Below are 18,172 nucleotides of genomic sequence, written 5' to 3'. Positions count from 1 at the left end.
TTTGGTTGATGTGCTCCTTCCCCTGCCACTTCTCTTGGATCAGCAGCCTTCCCCATGGGCCAGGTCATTAGCATGGGCATTTAAACGTACTCAGAACACTCCCTTCAAAAAACAAAACAAAACGGTGCAAAGTCAAATTTTCATTGGTCCTACTTTGCATACTGCCTTCCTCCCCTTCACAGCCAAAGAGTTTTATTATACATTCTTACTCTCAATTTTGCATTTTCCCACACCAAGAATACTGACATTTTTAGTGCTACATGCAAAGGACTTTTTTAGTCTCTATTTTACTCAGATTCTCCTCAGTATTTGAAGAGTGTTGACCACTCTCTATGCTTAAAACAGTCCCTTCCTCCATAGGCTCCTAGCCATCTGCCTGCAATTTGTCAGTCTTCTTTGAGGTTTCTCGATCCTCTTCCCATCTCTGCAATGATAGTGTTCTTCTGGGTTTTGCCCCCAGCCCTTTCTGTTCTTACCCAATATCCCAGAGGTGTTCAGCTGTGCCTAGGCCTCAGAATCACTTGCAAAGCCTTTGAAAACAGCTGTCTGCTCACTATGCTAGCTCATCTGAATCAGAATTACTAGGGAGTGGAGCCCAGGCACTTAAATTGTTTAGAAATTCCACAGATGACTCTGATGTGCTGGTATGAGAACCAGCCTGGTGGTCTGATCTACACCCATGCCTTCACAGGCATCTGTCATAGCTACCAATCCAAACATCATCTGGATCCCCTAGCCCGTAGGCTTGTATTCTATATATGTTTACTCAGAATGTCCAAACTCAGCATGTCCAAGCCTGCCTCCCTGCCTCCATCCCTTTCCCATCATGTGCAGTCTGTGCCTCCCTGTGAGTCTCTATCTTCATAAATGACATCAGACTTCATCAAATTTCTACAAGACAGACTTTTTTTTTTATCACTTTTGAATTGTTTTCTCTCCTTTATGACTCATGTCCAATCAATTTTCAAGTCATATCTGTTCCACCTGTAGTATTCTCCAAAGATTTCCATTGTTTTCCATAAATATAGGTACTACTTTTGGCTAATCCACTTCCTTAGTCCCATTTTGTGTTGCTATAACAGAATACCTGAGACAGGGCAATTTATAATGAACAGAAATTTATTTCTTGTAATTGTGGAGGCTGGGAAGTCATATATCAAGGTGCCATTATCTTGAGAGGACCTTGTTGCTGTGAGAAGGTGAGAGAAAGCAAGAGGGGGCTGAACTTGCCCTTTTATAAGGGTACTAGCTCTATCCCGGGGATGGAGTCCTCATGACCTAATCACCTCTTAAATGTTCCACCTCTTAATCCTGTTAAAATGGCAATTAAATTTCAACATGAGTTTTGGAGGGGACAAACATTCAAACCATAGCAGCCACCATCATCCCTTCTCTCTTCTGAAATATTACAACCACCTCCTAACTGTACACTTTGCTTTCCATTTTGCTTACTCCCACTCATCTATTCCTCACATAATACAAAGAGTATTTCTTTCTAAAAGCTAAATATGATTAAATATAGCTCCTGCTTAAAACTTTTCAGTAACTATCTGTTGCTTGCAGTATAAAGTCCAACTGTAACATGGCATATGTGATCCATTAGGACCTGATCTTTGTTCTCTTCTCTTGCCACAGCCTTTCCTGCATTCTGCACACAATTTTGATCAGGGTTCCCTGAATGCTCATTGTTTCTTCTAGTCTCTGGGACTTTGTTGTTCTTTTTTCCTAGAATGCCCTCTTCTCTTGGCTCAGGTCTCCCATTTTCCATCCCCGCTCAGGTAAACCCTCCTCGTGTTCCAGGACATATGTTACCATTTAAAAGGATCTTTGCCTAATGATTGACCTCATGGAGACAGCTAGTGAAGTGATGGTTACCAGAGGCTGGGAAAGGTATTGGAGAGGGGAGGAAAAAATGAGGATGGTTAATGGGTACAAAAATATAATTAGATGGTTAGACAGAATGAACAATATTTGATAGCACAACAAAGTGATTATAGTCAACAATAAGTTATGGAATACTTTAAAATAACTAAAAGAGTGAAATTGGAATGTTCCAAATACAAAGAAATGATAAATGCTTGAGGTGACAGATACCCCAATTACTCTGATTTGATTGATACACATTGTATGCCTGTATCAAAACATCACATGTACCCTATACATATATACAACTATTATGTATCCATAATAATTAAAAATAAAAGCAAATTTAAACGAGAGAATCTTTGCCTAAACCTGTAGATTAGACTTAAGAGAGCTTCATATAAATTCTTATATCATGCACAAGACTGTGTTCTACTCATTGATTTACTTCTCTCTCCCTCTTGACTTCATGTTCCTTGAACACAGTTACTTTTATTCATTAAGGAATAATTTTTTACATGACAAATTTTCAATGACTATTGAAGAAATTAAATGAAAAGGAATATTCAGAACTTTTAGATAAAAAAAAATCAAAAAATAATGATAGAGGGAGACTTAAAAAGGGATGGCCAATAGCCTAAAAGCTCCAGATAGAAAGAGTTGACTGACCTAGAAAAAGGTCATTGCTTAGTGAAAAGCATTTCCTTGGAATAGTAGGAGTTGAAGGAAAAATGCAGGGAATTGAGGAATGAGTGCTGTATGAGTTTTCTAGGGCTGCTGTGACACAGTATCACAAACTGAGTGGTTTAAACAGAAATGTATTGTCTCACAGCTGTGGAAGTGAGAAGTCTAAGATCAGGTGTTGGCAGGGCCATGCTCCCTCTGAAGGAGCTAGGGAAGGGGCTGTTCCAGTTCTCTGTCCTAGCTCTGGTTGTTCTTTTGCTTGTAGCACCAAAACTGCAGTCTTCACATGATGTTCTTCCTGTGTGTATGTTTGTCTCTTCACATGGTGTTCTTTTTATAAGGACACCAGGCATATTGGATTAGGAGCCTACTCTACTCCAATATGTCCTTATTGTAGCCTAACTAATTATACCCTCAACAAGCCTATTTAATCCACATAAGGTCACATTCTCAGTAGGGATTAGGACCTCAACATACGAATTCTGGGGGAGACATAATTCAACCCATGTCAAGTGTGAATTAATGAAGTATTGTCAGACTCATGGGTTTATTCATGGTGCTATTACTGTCAGACATTCATTCACTATTAGCTGTTAATCTCTTATTTAGTAGTCCCCATTGTAGCATAATGTTTACAATGGTATTTACGAAAAAGAAGTAAGCAAATGACTTTCACTATGTAGGGCTACCACACTGATTTCCAAATTGAGCTCTCCAAGGTTGGAGGCAGGGGATGACAGACATCCTCAGACATGGCACTCTCTCTTTACCTAATGTGCCCATAGGCAAAGCAAGGTTTGAAACCTACCTATCCAAAATAAGACAAGTGCACATGTTGGAGGGTATATTTTTAGTCATAATGTTGACAACAAATGAGAAGACAATGTACATCCTCAGCAATTGGAGATGAGGAAAACTGATAGATAATTTAATGAAGAAAATGACAAAAAGTTCAAAATCATATGTAAATATATTATCCAGTACTTTAAAATCTTAGATGGATATATCATTATTAGGTCTAAGTAATACACTAAGTTAAATCCTTGATTATTTTATATAATATGATATTTTTATATGTGTGTGTGTACATATATATATATTCCAACTGAGATAGTACATCATGATTTTTAGCTCCCTGCACCAATATTTAGCTCTTGAAATGCATAGAATGGGGGGGGAAAGCAGGATTATAATCTCCATGGGAATAACTTCATACCAAAAACACAGAAGAAATTCTGTTTGGAACCTGTCAGAGTACAAAATTTTTGACTAACTCTAGCAGTTTACTTTTATTTTCATGGATAGGATTGAAAAGGCAAAGGCTCATTCCACCACTTGGGGTCATCGCTAGGGAGCATGGCGCTATCGTAGTGACAGATTTGTGGTGACTCGGCCATTATCTTTTGTAGGTAACTCCTATTCTTAAATTCAATATGAGTTGCCAAATTGGAAAATTTCTACATTATATTTATCATAGTCATAATTTCTAATGGTTTGAGGAGTCACAGATCTGACCACATCAATACTTGGCTCATTTTCAAAATGGAAAGAAAGTGCTGAAACACTAAAATACCGGGCTGAATTCTTTAAAACTTTAAAACTGAAAAACAACTTGTTTGTAAATACAGTGAAATAAGAATCAAATTGATGGAAATGGCTGCATTGGTGAAATTCCATTATAAATCACAATCTAAAATATTGTTTTTTTTAAAAAAAACATAGCATGTTTTCAATAAGTTTAACTTTCACTGAAAGTCAAAAAATGTTAGTGCTTGGTTTTACTATTGAGACAGATTGTGGATGCTTATATTAAATATATTTACTGTGATATCTTACTAAACATACTGGAAACTACCTACACTTTATGACAAGATAGTCCTCTTTTGGTTGAAACGCATTTCTATTTAGCTAACTAACTAGTGAACAGTGTAAGGTAGGCAGTATAAAGAATGTGAGGTTACTAGGGTCACATTCAAAATAAGCCTATAGTAAAATCAGGAGATCAGATTACTCCAGCTCACTGAGACTGAAATGTGAACTGTACTGTTGAAGGGCTTCTCTTCCTCACAATCCAAGGATACATGAAGACTGGTGACATCAGAGCAAACATGGACAATTTGGTCACTCTTATGTTGAATATGCCTACTGAGTCTATGTCCACTGAGTATCCTGAAAATATTGATGGGTCAGCAAAACATATTTGTCTGTTTGCCAAAACGCTTTTTTTTTAGATGTTTCATAACCATGAGTATTGCATGGGAAATTCAATCCACATATCTAAGATTCATTTACACTAGACTCATCAAAATGACAGAGCGAGGTATTGAATGTCCAAGAAACCTTAAAGTTTAAGAGTCCATTTAAGGCTTTTATCTCTGAACCAGAAAATCATAGTGAAGTAGGACTGCTCAGAATTCAAATATACTGGGGGATCGGTTTCATTTTTGCTAATATATTCTAGGAAACCTTGGAGTTGATTTATAACTTCTAAACTTAAAATGCTGGTCTGACGTATATACGTATACTAGTGACATCCCGATAAAGAGTGCAAGGCTAGAATGAGAATGTCCAACATTAAAAATATCCAAAAGCCACCTTTTGAATAACTCAACTTGAGTGTCAGCAGAGTGGCCTGAGGATGTGTTAATTTAAAGAGAAATGCCTTCCTAGTGACTAAAAAATAACTGGTGCTTTAAAAATTTTCACCCATTAAAGGGAAGTCATGCTGGGTTCATCCTTTGGTGCTGTAGGATATTCTGCAGTTTTAAAAATGCTTCAAAATACATAATCTCATCTGATTAGGTAAACAGGACTGGTATGACTATCTTCATTTTAAAAAGGGGAAATGGAATTATAACTTTGCACGTTGTTGCTTTAGCTGTAGTAATATAGACTGTGTTATACTTCTGAGCTATGATTGTGCATGATAGTAAAGGCAATGCTGAATATATCTACATAGCTCTATTTTATTTTTAAATTCACTGTTCCCATACTTATAAGAAACCTTTGATTTTGGTTTTAGTTTAAAAAAAAAGCACAAAATCATAATTCCTATCATAACACAAAGCTTGAATATTATAATTGGCATAAACTTCAGTTTTTATCCAAAAATAAGATGCTTACTCCAGCATGATTCTCTTCCCTCCTAATTCTGTATATTTGCATTTTAAAATGGCCTGTTCCTATGGGGCTAATCTAAGTGCAGAATGTTCTTTGAACTTAACATGTGCTCCATGGTCAGGTCAATTCCATCAGGGCAGAAACTAAGAAATGGTCCAGAACTTATTTAAATTATGTAGTTGCCTGGAAATAAGTTTAACTTTATGTAAATATGCTGCAAAATATGAGTGGAGAGTATGTTCCCCTTAATACATAAACTCTAACTCAAATTATTCATTTAAAAAAATTGAGCCAAAGATCAAGATAATTTCTATTGTGTAGCAAAACTGACCTAACTTAATGACTATCTTAATATAATTTCATTTTGTCTCACTAGTATATAACCAGTTAATCTTGCAGATTTCATAATTTCTGGCATTTCTTCCTTCTTTTTTTCTCTCTCATAAATTGCTTGACTCTCCAAAATATGCAAATTAAATTGAATGTTTTCAAGCTTAATGCAAAACTGAAAAAAAAATTGAATGTTAAACCAGATGAAAGTTGATGTGTGTGAATCTTATGACCAAATAAAAATTACAAAGCAGGTGTCTTTCCACTGTTGCTCAACAACATTCAGAGAAGAAAGCCCCTCTTCACTAGGGTTTCCAGGCATCTCATTCTCCGGGGTTTCCTCCTTTTTCTTTGGTCACTCCTCATTCTCCTTTGCTACTTCCACCTCAGCTCCCCAAATTCTTAACATTGACACATCCCGAGCTTGGTCCTTGCACTCTTTCATCCTCTTTCTACATGTCTCTTACAGCTCATCTAATCTTACGTGACTTTCAACTCTATATGCCATTGTCTGTTAAGTTTCTGCCAAGCTGAACCTCTCCCCTGAATACAGACTTTCATGTGCAACTGCCTCCCAGCCATTTCCACCTAGATGTCTCCTACAAACCTGAAGCCTAACACACCCAAAACCAAAGACTTGCTCTCCCCACCAAGCCTGTTCTTCCTGCAGATTCCCCCATCTCAGGCTAAACTCTGCACTTGCCTTTGACTCCTTTCTTCTCACACCCCTAATTCCAATCCAATCAGCCAATCCAGCCAGCTCTCTTTCAAAGGATAACCTGGAATCTGACAGTTTCTCACCACCTCCATTGCTACCAGTGTGGTCCCGGCCACCTACCCTCCTTACCTGGCTTGCTGCACCACATCCTGACCGGTGTCCCTGCTTCTGTCTATTCTCCACACATCAGCAGAGGGGGCTACTCAAATCTAGGTCATGTCAGTTACTTCTTTGCCCAGAACACTTCCATAAATTCTGATCTCCCTCAAAATGAAAATGAAAATCCTTACAATGGCCTGCTACCTGTGGGTTCCTGTTACCTCTGATTCAGCTCCTGCTACTCCTGCTCTGGTCTAGTCATGCTGATTTCCTTCTATTCCCAACTATCCAAACACAGTCCTACTTCTGGGACTTTATGCTTTCTATTCCTTCAACCAGAACTTGCATTCCTGGATATCCCCTAGTTTTATTTTCTCACCTCTCTCTATTCTTTATTCAAGTGTCATCAGAGTGAGGCCACCTTTTTTTAAAAAAATAAGTACAACCACATCATCCCTGTCCCTGGCACTCCCCATTCCCTCTCTCCTTTTTTACTGTTCTCCCTAGAACTTATTACCACATAACCATCTATAGATGTGACTTTTTATTTTCCATCTCTCCTACCCCAACTAGAATGAAGGTCCCTAGTTTTTTCATACTTCATTGCTGTATCCCTGGCCTCTAGAGTTGTTCTTGGAACATGGGGACAGTCAGTAAAAATGAATAAATGAGTATTGCCCATCTGCCTATCCTTGAGTAGAAGTACGAGATATAAAATATAAATTATTGGATTATCAGACTTGCCCATATTCATATGTAAATATGATAATCCAACTTGGTTGTTGGGATATATAAAAACAAATATAAGAATATACATTTTTAAAAGATTGACCAAACACTGTTTTTTTCAAATCTAACAACAACAAAAAAACCAAAACAACAACAACAAAACAGCAACAACTACTGTCAATCAAGGAATCAGAACATATATTGAATTAATTGTTTCTAGGTCGTTAATGAACTTGACTGTGCTGTTGCTCTCAAAGCACTAAAAATAGCTGCTATCGAACCAAAGGTCCTTCATGATCCTTGAAACTTCCTTGCATTTCTAAAGAAATACTCAGGCTTATAGGAAGAAGTTTTAATGAGAAATTGTACTGTTCAGGAGAGACGAAATCATAGTTTCTGACCTCAGGGGCATTGATAAAATAATAGAGCAAAAGCTCCAGGGAAATTAGTTTTTAGGAAGTAGAATCCGGTGGCTCACTGCACATTCTAAATAGCATCAGAGTAAGAATGACAGTCTGGTTGATTGGGTTTAGCGATGTGGATAGATTTGGCCGCTATATTATCAAAACTGGATTGAAAACCTTTGTAATTTTACAAAGGTATAAGGACTACTGGGCCACAGTTCATTCTAGGACTTCATTTAAGTGAGAAGGGCAGGTAGGTATAAAGTATAAAAGAGTCCTGAGAGAGATCAGAACAATTTCAGGATTGAAATTTTAATCAATGAAGTTAAATAGTCTTAAATTTGTTCTTTTGCCTATCCTGATTTGATCAATCCACAGATATTTATGGAACAGCTACTGTGTACTAGGCACTATACTGGGGAGATTATATAACAGTGACCATAGCAGACATGAAACCTGCCCCCACGAAGCTTGTATCCTAGTTGGGGAGACAGACATGTAGACAGACAAATGAATATATAAGTTCAGACTGTGATGTTTCTGAGAAGGAAAAATAGGAGGGTTCTGGTGGAGAGAACTACAGTAGCCACATGTAATAAATCAGTGCCATGGTCTGAATGCTTGTGTGTCCCCTGAAAATTCATATGTTGAAGTCCTCACCCCCAAAGACGATGGGGAGGTGATTAGGTCATCAGGGTGGAGCCCTCATGAATGGGATTAGTGCCCTTATAAAAGAGGCCTGCGAGAGACGCCCTGCTCCTTAAGCCATGTGAGCTTATGAATCAGAAAGCTGTTTGTGAATCAGAAAGGCTGTTTGTGAATCAGAAAGCTGTTTGTGAATCAGAAAGGCTGTTTGTGAATCAGAAAGCAGGCCATCACCAGATGCCCAATCTGCTGGTCCCTTGACCTGGGATTTCCCAGCTCTGAGAATTGTGAGCAATAATTTTTTGTTGTTTATAAGGTACCCATGTTACAGTATTTTGTTAGAGCAGCCTGAATGGACTAAGACAACCAGGTTGTCATGAAAAGTCACCCTGAAGGCTTAATACCAATCCATGATTTATTTGAGTAAGATATATATGCAAATCCTCTGTAAAGACATTTGGATTTGTGGTCCAGGTCTCACTTCTTTGCACTTTCTGAGAGACCTTATACCCCTAGCCCAGCTTCCTTCTGTAAACACTTTCTGTTTTTCTCCCCTGACTTTTTGCTCTCTGCCATTATCAAGTCTCTCCTATTTTGAAAGATAAGTATCACATTTGAATTCTGCTCTCCAGCCTTACTGACTTCATTTCCTCACTACTCAAAACCTCCCTTAGTCCCCTGTTCCCCCTTGTTTAATTATTGTTTCATTAAGGTGTATGTAATGGGTATCTGAGGCATGAGCCCATCCAAAGGATGAATGTGCATATACTCAAAATGTTAATCAGCTGAACTGCTCACACGTTCACTTCAGATGCCCAAGTCTTTTTGTATTAAATTATAATCCACTAAATGTTAAAACAATGCATATGTGTGTCTGATAATAGGTGTTAGTTGAGAATCGATAAACTGTTCCAGACTAAAACAAAGCTCTTGCCAAAAGGATTTTATTCTTTTTTTAAATTTTTTCTGGGGGTGGGGGGGGGTTCCTGGTGAAAACCAGAAAACTTGCTAGACAAATTGTAAAAGAGCTGTAACACTTACAGAAAGAATTTAAATTCTTAAATTGAGACTTCATCAAGGTAGAACCACATAATACCACATGATACAGTGTGGATGTAGGATCAATTATTGTAACAAACAAATAATTAATAAGAAATTAATAATAAAGCAATAGTGTCTTAGGTATTTAATCTCCAAGCTGGTGGCTATAAATTAGGTCACATTAAAATTAATTCTTCAATGTTAGTATCTCTATGTCCATCCTCTCCAGCATAAGTAGCAATGACTCATACCAATTCTCTCACTTAAGTATCTCTGAGATTCTTAGGAGAACCTTGCAATTGCCTCTGCATTGATCTGTTCAAGATCCCACTTTATGTTGGCCTCCGCTCCACCCGTGCCCTCGACCCATGCTCATCGGTCTCTCGACTGCCTAATAGCAGACACCAGCCAGTTCGTTCCAGCTATTAATGTTCTCTCTTCCATCCAGGGCAGTACCAGCACATTATTTGCCTGCAGAGTACAGAGAATGCATTCTCTCTTCTTATTCTCTCAGGGGAAGTCAATAGCTGTGCTTCTCCTTGAGCTCTCAAGTTTTAGGAACATAGTAAAAAAGTTCTTTCAGTTCTCATACGCAAACCTTTGTATTTCCAGGATGCAAAAAGGAGAGTTCCTATGCCAATCACCCCAATCTACCCAGGATCACTACATGTTTCAGGAACCTTGGGCTTCATAGCTGAGTCTCATTATCATACCAGATTTCTTTTTTTCATAGAGTGAATTTTTAGTCATAGATCCACTTTCTGTTTTAGTGAGGATGGGCTATATCATTCTACAACAAACAACTCCAAAATCTCAGTTGCTTTAAACAGTAGAGGCTCATTTCTCACTCAAGCTACATGTTCATAAGAGGTCGCTGGTGGAGGGATGACGGTTCTGTTCTTTACTTAGGAACACAGATGCTGGGAGACACTACTATCTGGAAAGTTCTCAGTCACTGTGGCAGAGGAGAGGGGACATAATGCACCAGACCTTAACGGTTTCTCCCACAATTCACATGTATTACTTCTGCTCACATTTCTTTTTTCTTTTGTTGTCTTATTTTACCAAGTCATAGTAATATTCAAGACATACAGTTATATGTATATACTTATAGGAATTAGAGAGATGGATATTGTTTCTAGTGCTGCTCACATTTTATTAGACAAAGTGAGGTGACCATGTCTCATTTCAAAGGGAGGAGAAAGTGCAATTCTGCCATATGCCTTGCAGAGGGAGAACTGGGAATGCTGAAGACAGCACTAATGATGATCATATCTCCTTCCTTGAAATTTTTCTTCTGTAACCTTCTACTCTCCCCATCACTCCTGCGCCTTAGGATGTGGCTCTGTATGTGTGACCTTCAGTCATGTAAATGGCTCAATGCTGCCCTGTATTAGTTAGTGGTTCTGGCTAAGAATCTCTCACTAGTTGTTGACTTGGGCTGCAGTCATCTCAAGGCTCAGCTGCTTCCATAGCGACTCAAAATTGTTGGCAGGTCTCAATTTCTTGCCGCATGGACCTCTCTATGGGACTGCTCACAATATTATAGCTTGTATCCCCCAGAGTGAGAAATGGGAGAGACAGAGACAGAGAGAGACATCCCAAGACAGAAGGTACACACAGTCTTTTATAATCTAATCATTTCTAATCTTGACATGCCATTGCTTCTGCCTGATACCAACCCCGGAAAAGTGTGGAAGGGGACTACACAAAGATGAAAATACCAGGAGGTGGGTAATCGGGGGCCATCCTGGAAGCTAGCTAACACTCTCATTCAAGAAGTCTAATTATTCCCATGCAAACCCATACCTTCAAATAAACGTTGAGTCTCAGCTTCAACCAAGTAGCAGGCCCAGTATGGTGTCAGTGCAATTTAAAACATCTCTTGAGGGGGTCACTTCATTTATAGTGTCAGTTTTATCCTATATAAGTAAATGGTTCTTATATCATCATTTTCTGTGCCCAGTATCCAAGGAAGTACACATACTTTTCCACAGAACATTTGCTTTATTTATAATGTTTTAAATGCTATTTTAAGTCCCTGTGTTTAGGTGGCTGTTATACTTGAAATGGTAGCAGACATTATATATAGCAGATAAATACTTGATGGTCTTTCTTGCCCTTTTCTAGAAAAGCATGACTTGTGTGAGCTAAGTGTGACTTTATTTTTTTTCTCCTGTACCCTCTGATGGCAGAGTAAGTGTGACTTTAAATAGGACACTTAGAGGAATTAGAAATAGTGGCACGGTGGTAGAAAGCCCACATTAAAATCTATCCTTGTCAGCACTGTGTGATTCCACATACCAGGGTTCTTTTGGCATTAATCAAGAAATTGTTGAAAGATATTAGGAGAAAAATGCAATTCTGTAAGGGGAAGGCAGTTCCTATTTGGAGTGGCCACTGTTGTGACAAATAGGGGAATGCATGTGTGAATTTTTATGCAGTCATGGTCTTATTGAGCAAAAACAGAGAGATTTATTTTCCTTTCTTTGTTAATTGTTCTTACAGAAATAAACCCCACTGTGCAGGGAACTAGGTATTCCTCCCTACTCTCTCCTGGTATTGAAAGAGTTTTATTTACTAAAATTCTCAAATCAGCTTCTTACCAGTGATGTCTCTTGGATTAATTCAGCCAAACTGTGCAGTGTGACCAGTGCGGACAGTCTGTTAGAAGCACATGGATAGCTTGCTTCCTCTTCATTCCTTCTTCTCTATTGTTTCTGCATTTTGGTTGCTTGTATTCTACCATCTTGAATATCTTATGGCCCAAATTATAGTATGCTCACTACATGCAAGGTCGCTCCTCCTACCCGCCCACTTCTGTCTCCCCCAGTGACATCTCACTTCGTTCCCAAGAAAATCATTGCCCTCCCCTCTTAGCTCACCGTGTTTACATTTCTCTGCTCTTTTCCTCTCTCATCCTTGGCATGCTGGTTTAATCAATTTTACCAAATGACTTTCCTGGCAGCTGTAAAAAGAAAACCCGGAGCAAGTTAATAGCAATCTAATGCTGCACTTTTTGTCATTTCTCTAAAATGTACAGAACGATTTGGTCATTGGATTGATTTTTAATGATCTAAATGACCAGATGTTTCAACGCTGCACTGCAGCAGCCTGACAATAAATAGGGGAGGGGAGGGGAGGGGCACAGGCGCTGGGCACTCACTCACTGCCAGATGAATAAGCCCGAAACACCAGCTAAGGGGAACAAGATAAAGTGTCAGCCTTTGCCAAATCATATATTAGCATTTTTAAACAAAAACACCTAGCTATTTTAATTTTGCAGATAGGAGAACTAAAATATGTTTTTGCTGAGAGTTTAGAAAGTCATCCATAGGGTTGGGAATAAAACCGCAGCCCAATTCTGTGCGTGTCTGTTGACATAAGCAGAACGTCAGTAAAGTGCCTTCCAATGTCCCCAAATAGCCTCTTGGCATCCCAAAGGTCTGGGACAGTATTGATTATTTTTTTTTAACCAAAAGGCACTAAAACTCCCAAAGGTATATGAAATCAGTAAACTGTAAAGCAACTCACTCGGTTTTTATTTTTCCTTCTGTAAGAAAGAAATAGACAAAAGAGAGAGAGAGGTATGGGGAAAAGAAACAAGAAATAATATTATGAACTCGCCATGGGATTTGTTTGTTAACTAGCTGTGTAACTTTGGGCAACTTGCTTAACTATGCTGTGCTTTAGTTTCTTCACTGTAAAATGGACAAACTAGTAGTACTTTTTGGAAGATTAAATGAGGCAAGGCGAGCCAAGTGTTTAGCACTGTGCCAGGCACTTACTGCTTGCAAAGCTCCTGGTCTTTCTCACCCCCTCTACTGTCTCTGTAGTGGCAGCTGCTCCTAGCCAGTCATTCTGGCCATGTCCAAACCCACAGGACAACGCTAGTCTCACAGTATGGTGGGCAAAGGTGGATTAATAGTCCAATCACAGCCCAGCCACTTACTCCCTAGGTCCATGGGCAAGTAACCTAACCTTTCTAGGTTCTTCAGACTCCTCATCTGTAAGATGGGGATATTAACAATACTCGCTTTATAGGGTTATTGTGAGTATTGAAGGAAATAACTTGTGTAAAGCTCAGTGCACAAAGCCTTCCACAGAAGAGAGACTTTAAAAAATGTTAACTTTATTTCACTTTTCTCCCTTTATTTCCAATGTGCTAGGGCATGTTTCTAAATCAACAGTCTCCAACCTTTTTGGCAACAGGGACCGGTTTCATGGAAGACAGTTTTTCCATGGACAATGAGGTGGGGGGTGGTTTGGGGATAATTCAAGTGCATTATATTTATTATGCACTTTATTTCTATTACTACTACATTGTAATATATAATGAAATAATTATACAACTCACCACAATGCAGAATCTAATGCCGCTGCTGATCTGACAGGAGGCAGAGCTTAGGCAGTGATCTGAGTGATGGGGAGCACTATAAATGCAGATGAAGCTTCACTCACTCTCCCACCGCTCCCCTCTTTCTGTGCAGCCCGGTTCCTAACAGGCCATGGACCGGTACCGGCCCACAGCACAGGGCTTGCGGACTGCAGTTAATGGTGTATAGAAAGAAGCTAATTAGCTTCTTATGCTAATTATTAGTTGAATGCCTTCAATTAATACAATGTATTCTTTTGAGAAGCTCAGCTCAATTTATATTGCTAAAAATAGACACAGCATTTATACTGACTGATCTGGGGTTTACACTGATGCAAGGACTTTCTTCTAGCATATTGCTCTGAGAATACTGTAACATTCTTACCTCCTATGTACATCTTCTGTCTTATTAATATAGCTCTCCCTGAAAAAGAAGATACTATTTCATTTTTAAATATTGGATTTTAGTTATCTAATATAAAAGTAGCCAGGTTGGGCTGACTCCCTGTCTACTGAATTTCTCTTTTAGGTGGATTAGTTCCATTTAATCTGTTTTATAGCCAGGTCAGACAGACAGCTCACTAATGGGTACACTTAAATTCATGCCACTTGGGTCCAGATAGTGTGACTGAAGGAGCCCAATCCCACTGTTGATAAAGTGACCCAGAGGCACTCTTTGTTGATGATATCAGAAGCATGGTCTCTGTATTTAAAAGACACTATACCCCATCTCCCCATTCCATATTGAAAGAAAATTAGATTCTATTGAGGGAACAGGGCCCAGAGTTGTAGTAACAGGATTCTGAACCCCTGTTTGAGAATTTTTATACTCCTGGGATAAATGAGATCAGTTTTGGCCTATAATGACAGGGTTTCCTATGTTTTTCAGAAAGTTAGAGGAAGTCTGACAGCAAAGCAAAGTGTTGTATGTACCACGGGGGGCAGGAGTAGAGAATAAAACAAGAAAGAAAGACTCAAGGACAAAATTGCATTTGATGGGATGTTGTGATTTTCTTTAAATATGTTAAGACTTTATAAATAACAAATTTATGATAAAAATATAAATAAGTTATACATGGGCTTGGAGAGTTGAGTAAAAATCAATTATTGTATAAGTGTTCCCCAAATTTTAAATGGTTAGAATAAACTTTTGGATTGTCAATTATTGAATACTTATGTTTACCTCTGAAAACAACAAATCACCTACAAATTTTATAAATCTATATAGTTGTCTTTTTACATAATGAAAATATTTTCATCTTTTGTCAGCCACTATGCATTTTAAGCATCTTCAACCCTATTATTTATATACGTTTGGAAGCTTGGAAGTTACTGGTGAGGAGGTATAAAGTTCTGGCCTTCTCTCCAGGAATTCAGCATCTGGTCAGAGAGACAGAAACAGCATATTTTTGTTATTGTTATAAAAAATACCTAAATGAATACCAGTGAGTGTGTGTGTGTGTGTACATATGTGCCCATGCACATTGCACATATGTTTGCACTTGAGCAATCATTTTTATAGGATAGACTCTTACAGGAATTGCTTATCAAATGGTATATATGTTTTCATTTTAAAAAGTCCACTAAAATGTACTTCAAAAACGTCTTTCCCAATCCGTGTTTCTACCAACTGTGTATGCATGTACCTGTTTCTAACCCCCTCATGATCATTGGACATTTTTAATCTTTAAAAAAAAATTTAAACCAGTGTGATAGGCAAAATACCTCATTGTACTTTTAATTAATTAATTTTGGTTACTAGTGAGATTGAACATTTTTTCAAATGGCTCTTGGCTATTTGTAGTTCTCCTTTTGTGATCCTTACTTGCATCCATTTCCCATTTTTCTTCTGGTTTGTTGGTATTATTCTAATTAATTTATAGGCTCACTTTAAGGCAAATGATACAGAAACCATACGATGGCTATGTTGACAGCTGACCCTGCCAACTCACTTTGCTTTAGTAATTGTGAAGCTTACATTATTCAGTCTCTTCATATTTCTACACTGTTATATGTTTTCCTTCTTTCCTAATTTAACATTCCCACCATTGCAGTCAGCAGGTTAGATAGCAAACATTTGAGGAGGTCAAGGAAAACAACTATGTTGAGTTCCTGCATGTGCAGGTACAGATTATGTACCTTCTAATCTAATACCAAATGAATCTAGGAGGTATGTGTCGTTTTCCAGATGAAAAAATTAAGACTCAGTGAAGGTTGGGAAATGAGCCCAATGTAAATCAAGTGATAATGACACCTTGGGTTTGTCTGATGATACTAAAACCTGTGCTCCTTTCACCAAACCATAGTTTCTTCAGAAAAACTTATTTTTTTTACAAGAATTTGTTCAAACATATAGCAATCTTGATACACATCCAAATAAAGTTTTTTCTTTTTGTTATCATATATATTTTTAGTTTTATGATAAAATTGTATGTATTTATCATGGACATGTTTTGAAGTATATATATGCTATGGAATGACTAAATATATCTAATTAACATATGCTTTTCCTCCCATCATTATTATTGTGGTGAGAACATTTAACATCTACTCTCAGCATTTTTCAAGAAAACTATATATCATTATTAACTCTAGTAACTGTGTTGTACAATTGATTTCTTGAATTTATTCCTCCCATCTAACTTAAATTTTGTGTCACTTGATCAACATCACCCCATCAACTTCACCCCTCCAACTGCCAACCACGTCAGCCCCTACCAATTCAATCTCTATTTCTATAAGGTCAAAATTTTTGAATTCTACATATGAATAAGATAATGCAATATTTATCTTTCTGTGCATGGCTTATTTCATTTAATATAATGTCCTCAAGGTTCATCCATGTTATTGCAAGTGGCATGATTTCCTTCTTGTTTATGGCTTAATAGTATTCCACTGGGTATATATACCACATTTTCTTGATCAGTTTATCCATAGATGGATACTTACATTGGATCCATATTTTGGCTAATGTGACTAATGTCTCAGTAAACATGGGAGTGCAGATATCTCTTCCACATACCAATTTTATTTCCTTTGCTATATACCCAGTAGTCAGATTGCTGGATTGTATGGTAGTTCTATTTTTAATTTTTTGAGGCATCTTCATACTGTTTTCCATAATGGCTGTACTAATTCACATTCCCACCAATAGTGTGCAAGGGTTCCCTTTTCTCTATATTTCTTGTCAACACTTATTATCTTTTGTCTTTTTGATAATAGCCTTTCTAACAGGTGTGAGGTGATATCTCATTGAGGTTTTAATTTGCATTTCCCTAATGATTAGTGAGTTGAACAGTTTTTCATACACCTGTCAGCTATTTGTAAGCCTCATTTTGAGAAATGTGTATGCAATCAGGTTATTTATTTTCTTGCTATTAAGTTGTTTGAGTTCCTTATATTTTTTGGATTAATCTCTTATTGGATGTATAGTTACAAGTATTTTCTCCCAATCTGTAGGTTGTCTTTTCACTCTGTTGATTTTCTTTGCTATGCGGAAGCTTTTAAGTTTGATGCAATTTCTATTTTTGCTTTTGTTTCCTGGCTTTTGGTGTCATATCCAAAAATCATTGTCCAGATCAGTGCTATAGAGCTTTTTCCCTATGTTTCCTTCTAGTAGTTTCATAGTTTGAGTATTACATTTAAGTCTTTAATTCATTTTGAGTTGATTTTCATATATGGTGTGAGATAAGGGTCTATTTTCATTCCTCTATATGTAGATATCCATTTTTCCAAGCATTGTTTATTGAATAAACTGTCCTTTTCCCATGTGTGTTCTTGGTACCTTTGTCAAAATTAAGTTGACCATAAACACGTGAATTTATTAGTGGGTTCTCTATTCTGTTTCATCAGTTTTGTGTTTGTTTTTGTGCAAGTACCATGCTGTTTGGTTACTGTAGCTTTGTGGTATATTTTAAAGTGAGGTAGTGTGATGCCTCAAGCTTCGTTCTTTTTGCTCAAAATTGTTTTGGCTATTTGGTGTTTTTTCTGGTTCCATGCAGATGATAGGATTGTTTTTTCCATTTCTGAGAAGATTGGTATTGGAATTTTGTTAGGGATTGTACTGAATTTGTAGATTGCTTTGGGTAGTGTGGACATTTTAACAATATTAACTATTGTAACCCATCAACATGGGCTATCTTTCTATTTGTGTTGTCTTTAATT

At 37.6% G+C, this 18,172-nt stretch overlaps 1 protein-coding gene and 1 non-coding gene across 3 annotated transcripts in view; one reads left to right on the top strand and one right to left on the bottom strand.

Moving 5' to 3' along the window:
- PDE4D (phosphodiesterase 4D) overlaps positions 1–18,172 on the top strand; it is a 794,445-nt gene that overhangs the window by 252,325 nt on the left and 523,948 nt on the right. The window lies entirely within an intron of this gene.
- On the bottom strand, positions 9,570–9,631 carry LOC138398515 (U7 small nuclear RNA). The gene has a single exon (XR_011235996.1). It is a non-coding gene; the product is annotated as a U7 small nuclear RNA (small nuclear RNA).

This window comes from Eulemur rufifrons, chromosome 17 (assembly GCF_041146395.1).
Source record: "Eulemur rufifrons isolate Redbay chromosome 17, OSU_ERuf_1, whole genome shotgun sequence".
NCBI lineage: Eukaryota > Metazoa > Chordata > Mammalia > Primates > Lemuridae > Eulemur > Eulemur rufifrons.
Note: the sequence above shows the minus strand (reverse complement) of the source record. Positions and strands in the feature narration are given on the sequence as shown.